The sequence below is a fragment of the Zingiber officinale genome, chromosome 3B (assembly GCF_018446385.1).
Source record: "Zingiber officinale cultivar Zhangliang chromosome 3B, Zo_v1.1, whole genome shotgun sequence".
Lineage (NCBI taxonomy): Eukaryota > Viridiplantae > Streptophyta > Magnoliopsida > Zingiberales > Zingiberaceae > Zingiber > Zingiber officinale.
This window is the reverse complement of record NC_055991.1, coordinates 130,132,643-130,139,601: the sequence shown is the minus strand read 5'-3', so window position 1 is coordinate 130,139,601 and position 6,959 is coordinate 130,132,643. Positions and strand designations below refer to the sequence as shown.

The 6,959-nt window shown below is 45.0% G+C and overlaps 1 long non-coding RNA gene across 1 annotated transcript; it reads left to right on the top strand.

Moving 5' to 3' along the window:
* The first annotated feature begins 2,301 nt into the window (after positions 1–2,301).
* On the top strand, positions 2,302–3,142 carry LOC121968626. The gene is made up of 3 exons (XR_006108241.1): positions 2,302–2,698; positions 2,774–2,884; positions 3,089–3,142. It is a non-coding gene; the product is annotated as an uncharacterized LOC121968626 (long non-coding RNA).
* The last annotated feature ends 3,817 nt before the right edge of the window (positions 3,143–6,959 follow it).

Genomic DNA, 6,959 nt, shown 5'->3' with positions numbered 1-6,959 from the left:
AAGGGATTTTAGCTTGCCACCGAGTTGTGGTCACAGACTTGATTTTAAGTTTCTCCGAAATTGGGCCTGGAGGGGTAAGGACAGACAGAGCTCTGGTTATCATGGTTGCTCAATCGTTGATCAGGACGAGGATACAATAGCACTAGGCTGCTGATCAGTATTTGTAATTTATTTGCAGCCAGATAGCTTCCGGGCAGCAGACCGAGTTCACACGAGACGAGGAGAGTGTTACACTTCCGAGGAAGATTATGCGTACTTCAGTCTCATCCGGTCTTATAGGAGTTACTTCCAGAGGCTCATTGCTCATGATTGCTTCCCACCAGGCGGTACCCGTATGTGCCAAGATTTGAGGTGTTTCTATTGGTGGAACGACATGAATGACGACATGAAGGAAGACATCGCGAATTTCGTAGCTAGATGTCTTGTCTGTCAGCAGGTGAAGGCTGAACACTAGAGACCTGCAGGATTACTTCAGCGGATTCCTATTCCTGAGTGGAAGTGGGATCACATTACCATGGACTTCGTGTGGGTTTGCCGAGAACACGACGAGGCCATGACGCGATTTGGGTAATCGTTGATCGATTAACCAAATCCGCACACTTTTTAGCGATCCGGAGGACTAATTTCCTGGATCGATTGGTAGATCTGTTTTGTCGGGAGATCATCAGATCACGTGTGTCCCGTTGACTATTATTTCGGATAGAGACCCCTGGTTTACGTCTCATTTTTGACAGAGTCTGCAGCATGCCTTGGGCATGCAGCTCTATTTCGGTACAACTTTCCATCCGCAGACAGATGGACAGTTAGAGCGGACCATTCAGACTCTAGAGGACTTGCTGAGGTCTTGTGTATTGGATTTTGGAGGCAGTTGGGAGGACCATTGGCCATTAGTAGGGAATTCACCTACAACAACGACTTGTATTCGGCTATCCAGATGACACCGTTTGAAGCGTTGTATGGTAGACCTTGTCGGACACCCACCCTCTGGATGAAGTTGGGGAGGCCCAGTTGTTGGGACCTCATAGAGCTTATCTTGAGGCAGAGTTGGTCCGTACTATTAGACAGAGAGTGTTAGAGGCACAGGACTGCCAGAAGAGAGTTATGCTGATCGGAGTCGGAGACTCTTAGTGTTCTCTGTTGGCGACCATGTATTTCTGTGAGTTTCACCCACAAAAGGGGTGAAGAGATTTGGCCTCAGAGGTAAGCTAGCTCCGCGGTACATTGTCCTTTTCGAGATCTTGGAGAGGATCGGAGCAGTAGCTTACCGACTGGCACTACTACCGTTCCTGTCAGGCGTTCACGATGTATTCCACGTATCGATGCTGAGGAGATACGTACATGACCCGACACATGTGCTGGCAGATATTCCAGTTCCAGTTCAGCCTGACATTACTTATGAGGAGGTTCCGGTAAGGATTCTGGACCGGAAAGAGCGTCAGTTGCGGAACAAGACTATCCGGCTGGTTAAAGTCGGATGACAGCATCATTCGGACGAGGAGGCTACTTGGGAGCTCGAGGACACTATCCGAGCTCGATATCCCCATCTTTTCACTTGAGGTGTGTGATTTAGTTTACCGTTCAACATTTATACTTTCTGTCTGTTGTTAGTACTTGCTGATGGTAGATAATGAAAATTTGGGGACCAAATTTTTTATTAGTGGGGGAGAATGTAAAATACCGAAAATAGGCAAATATTAATAAGGGAATTTTCTGGAATTTTTGGAAAATTTTCGGAGCTCGTACGGACGAGTTAACGGGGATAAAAACGTGGCCGAAAAAAAAACCTGTTTAGTTTACCCCGTTTAAACGATGAAATGTTTATATTTACATTTCCTTTTCTTTTATTTCTTTTTATTTTCTTTATTTCCTTTTTTCTTCTTTCTCGCCAAAAAATCCCCCCCGCCTCTCTTCTCCCTCACTCCCGAACCCGACGCCAAAAGCAGCCCTAACCGCCGGCTACTCGGCGGTTCTCTCCTCTTCTCCTCTCCTTTGCCGCCACCACAGCCGACGCCGAGCACCGGTCACAAGAGCTCCAGCGACTGCCTCTGTGCCCTAGCGTCGGCCCGCCGCCGACCCCTTTCCCTGTGCCCTAGCCGCCAGCCATCGAGACAGCCTACTTCCTCTCCTCTTCCTTCCTGTCCAAGCATCGGCATCGCGTGAGCCACTGTCGACCCACTGTCGTCTTCCCTAGCGTCGCTCCGTTGCCGCCGCCACCACCACGGGACAGCGACGACACCCCCACAGTAGACGTGGCCGAGAGCTCCCACCGTGCCCTAGCCCCTCTCAGTGGATAACCGGCTGCCAACGCTCAAAGTCACTGTCGATTTGCAGCCTCTGCCCTAACCTCTGCTTCCGACGTCGGTAAGGGTTCTGCCGTGGCCACCATTTGGGATCCGTATGCCGTCGTTGCCCTCTGCTCTAGTTTACTGCCTCAGTAGCCCCTTGCTGGAAACAACACCGGAGCCCTAAATCCTCCGTTCTCTATTCCAGTGAGTTACTGGATGAAGGTAAGGATCAGGTTGCAATTTTAGTTGTGCACTTGTATTTGATTGGGTAGTTGATGCATTCGTAGTGTGATTTTTGGATTCGATTGTTGGAAGGCACCTAGTTGGTTCCGGCTATCACAGCATTAATAGTTGTTGCTGTCCCTGCTTGATTCCGGCCATCACACCCCTGTCAACAGATTGGCACATCTGAGGTAAGATTAGGTTGTAAGATGGGTTGTTGTTTGATTTGTGATTCCTTATTATTGATCTCAACTTGATCTGATCAGTGGGAAGGATTTCAGCAGGGAGTTTGTGTTCTGTGGGCTTACTTGGTTCTAGCAGAAAATTCCGACCAGCAGCACCCCTTGTTCCAGAAATCAATAAGGCTGAGAAATAAGGTAAGGTGTAGGACATTTGATATATGTTATGAATCATGGTTTTGATTCAATTATTTCAGATAGTGTTTGTGTCAAAGGAATTAGGATTTTTTTTTTTAATCTAATAGTATGATTAAGGTTTTATACTCATTTAGAGTTAGAGGTTTTGTTTAGCTATTTGTGAGAATTGTAGCTAAATAAAATATATTTATGTTGGTGATACAGGACTTGACGCGAGACGAGTATCTCGACGTCAGATTTGGACCTGATAGGATTGGACCTTTATTTTGGAGGCGGGTACTTTTGACTTATTGTCTTTGATATGCTTAGTAATGAAAATAATATGTAGCATTAATTGTGTTTCCTATTTGTTTCGGTTAATCACTGCCCAATACATGTTACCTGTTTGATTGATTGTTTGATTGCATCTCGTATTGATCTTGTACCCGATCTATCATGCTTATGGGTAGTGATATAACCATGTTTCACATGTTCAGGACCTAGGTTTGATACCTTATTGATCAGTATATCTTGATATGATCTATTCATTATGGTGCCTTTATTATATGTCCAGAGGTTGGTTTAGTATATTACCATGCTTAGTGACATGCACCATTTGCATGATCGCATGCTGTGCGATAGATTGCTCCATTATTGTCGAGCACATTGCGGTTTCATCACTGTTCGGTGTGACGCTCATGGGTAGCGAGATACAGTGTGGTAGCACGTCAGTTCTTCCGGTGCTCCGTTGATCCGCTCGTGGGTAGCAGCGTGTAGCACGTTAGAGATTCCTCCCCGTCATAGTGTACCGGGAGATGAGAGCATTGCGCTCCCCATTTATGATTTGGGGTAGAATGATATGTCCGACAGCATCCGTCCACTCGATCACTCATCAGGAGTAGTGCACGGTTGTCATAGCCCTACCCACTTGGTCCCACTTTTGTTGTGAGTTGGTTGGTCCGGGGTGACCATGACATTGGCATCATATGCATGATGCATTATTTGTATGTGATTGTGTTTGCTGCATTTATATGCTGCATATTGTTTGGATACCTATGTTTGACATGCATATAGGTCTTCTATACCTTTCGGACTGTTTGTCCTTATACCGGGTCCTGGTTAGTACAGATTCTCTCTTGTCTTCTTCGGTTGCATTTACCTTTATTTTTATCAGGAGACTGTACGCATGATTAGTGTTAGGTGTTATTTCTTTACTTTATATATCAATTGTACCTGCTGAGTGTTGGACTCACCCCGCCTCCATTGTTGTTATATTTCAGGATGATGCTGTCAGGAGAGAGTTCCAGTTGCTAGTCCCCTGCAGACCATCAGCTGTAGTTGTCTTATAGTTTTGTTTTGTTTCTTATTTGACTATGTTTGGACTTAGTCTTGTGTTGGTTTTACTTATGGATTTTGTATGGATTCTTATCGTTGATGGTTTTGGTATGATTTGGTGTTATTCTACTACATGCCTGCTTGTACGGCAGAAGAGGTGAGTTCGTCAGATTTGAGCATTACGAGTGTAGTGGAGTAGGGTGGATTTGAGTCAGAGTACTATTGTTTTTGTTTACTAATATTAACTGCGTGGTTGTGACAGCCAGAGGCTGATTAAATTATATTAACTGCGTGGTGTTTGATTTTATTTATTGTTATGATTCCAGCCGCCTGTGGCTGAGGTATATGTGTTATGTAGAAGTTTCAGATTGTCCGTCGTACAGGGGAGATGCTGCCGAAATTTCTTCGGACAGGGACTCCTCCGGGGCGTGACAATCGGCCCTACTGATTTTTCGAGCTAAATCTCACCCTTTGATAAGTCAAAGAAATTAATACTAAATATATGTGCTTGTTATTATATTAGGATTAAGAGCACAAACTTCCATAATAACTAAGGTCTTATTCTTTTATTAAGTCAGTATAAAAAGAACTTACCTTAAATGGTCCTGCTCAATACACTTAGAGTGTACTAGTGTAATTTATTAGTCAAGATAAATCAATACCTAATTACACTATGACTAATCTAATGGTTTGTTCCTTTTCATCTCAGTCATGAGCTACTATTTATAATTTATAAAGACCCGATAACATAACTTTCTGTGTGTGACACCACACATCATGTTATCTATAATATAAATTAATCGAACAACTACACTTAGCATAAATGTAGATATTTTTTACGAATGCGATTCTTTATTTCAAAACAAATGTTTACAAAAGCTAGGCTTTTAGTATATACTTTAACAGAAGGACCCAAGTATTTTTACTTAGTTCAGAGCCTTGGGTGACTACTACTCCAAGGCCCATGCTCGTTGAGCATTTACTTTGGGCAACAACTATAATCACGTAAAAGTACAAGAGATTATTACAATTTAATATTGAAAAGGCTATACCGACAACAAAGATTTGAAGTTTCGTAGCTTCAGGTTGTCGGGATCTTGTTGTAGCTCAGCCAGAACGTCTCATTAGCAGCGCGCGGAAGAAGAATCTCTTGGAATGTGTTGATATAAGCTGTTGCTCGAGACTGCCTTTTATAGGCTGTGGAGAGCGCCTCCAAGGCCCTTAAGGGCGCCTCCATCACCGCCGGTTTCGCAGCGTGGATCAGCTCCGAAGCAGTCTTCATCTATCCACTTGAGGGCGCCTCCATCACTGCCAATTTCGTAGCGTGGATCAACTCCATAGCAGTCTTCATCTATCCACTTGAGGGCGCCTCCAGCTCCGCTGCGTGCATTCCTCAGCCTTTGCACTCGAGGCGCCTCCAAGCTCCATGGAGGGCGCCTCGAGTACTGTTTATCCGAGGTAAAGCTTGCTCCTTTGTCCCTGAAAGATATGATAGTCCCAAAAAAATATAAGGCATACCCTACAATACAAAGTTAGCACATAATAACATGAATATAAAAGTCTGACAGTCACCAGACTGTCCGATTCTGACTTCGAATTTCCGACCGGAAACCCTAGGTCGAACCGGCGCCTAGTGTTCCCTCAGCGAGGAACGCACCCTCACCTACTCCACTCAGGAGAGTTTACCTTTTGCTAGTTTGGTCCTCCAGACCGACTGGACTTTTGCTCAAAGTCTGAAGCTTCCGGTCTTCATGCTGGATGTCCACTTCGCGACCCGCCCAGACTTCCATCTGGTTCGCGACACTAGGACTTTCCACCTAGGGTTACCACCCCTAGGAATTTTACCCGAAGCTTCGACCCGCCAAGACTTTCCACCCAGGGTTACCACCCCCTAGGACCTAGGATTACCACCCCTAGGGTTTTTCCTTTACCTAACCGCAGTTAGGACTTTTCTTCACCTAGGGTTACCACCCCCTAGGACCTAGGATTACCACCCCTAAGATTTTCCATCTGCCTAACCGCAGTTAGGACTTTTGCCTAAGTACACTTAGGCCTTTCCTTCAAAACTCATTCAACATATCAGATAACAAACCAACTTAATTTTGAACCATTTGACATTATCAAAACACAAATTCGATCGTCGAATGCTTTCCGGACCAACAAAAGATGAGCCCCCTGAAAAATGGGTCGAAGCCCAGAGGACCAGTTGACGTTGAGGTCAAAGTCAAATGGTCAAAGTCGCAAGGGCCAACCAGACCTGGAATTGTTGACTAGGTCAGTTGGCCGAGCGGGCCTCGCATCGCTAATCGAACGTGAAGGGCTGGCTTGACCACCTGAATAGTTGTCAGTCTCAACTTGCAGATGAAACTTAGAGCAAAGTGCTATTTATCTGGACCACCATCCTAGCCAATCATACCTAAGGTCCGATCGGCCACAGGGTCGAGCGGACATAGTGTGGCTCTATGACAACATGAAGGGTCGAGTGAAGAACAAGTCGATGACTGCATTCTGGAAAGGCAAGCTGGCAAGCACCTAGCCAAGTGACCATTGGTCGGCCTATAACGAAACCTAGATATCTATCATATCGTACTCTTTTGGAACTTTATGCCAAAAAGGAAAAAGAAGATCCGGCCAACAAATCATCCTTTAGAAACTTCTAGCCTGTCAAGTCACAACAATTTGTCGGCTCGTTTAAGGAAAGGTCTCAGGGTCACTTTTTGGCCGATCCTTTCTTAGGAAAGCTCTAGAAGATGTGCTAATG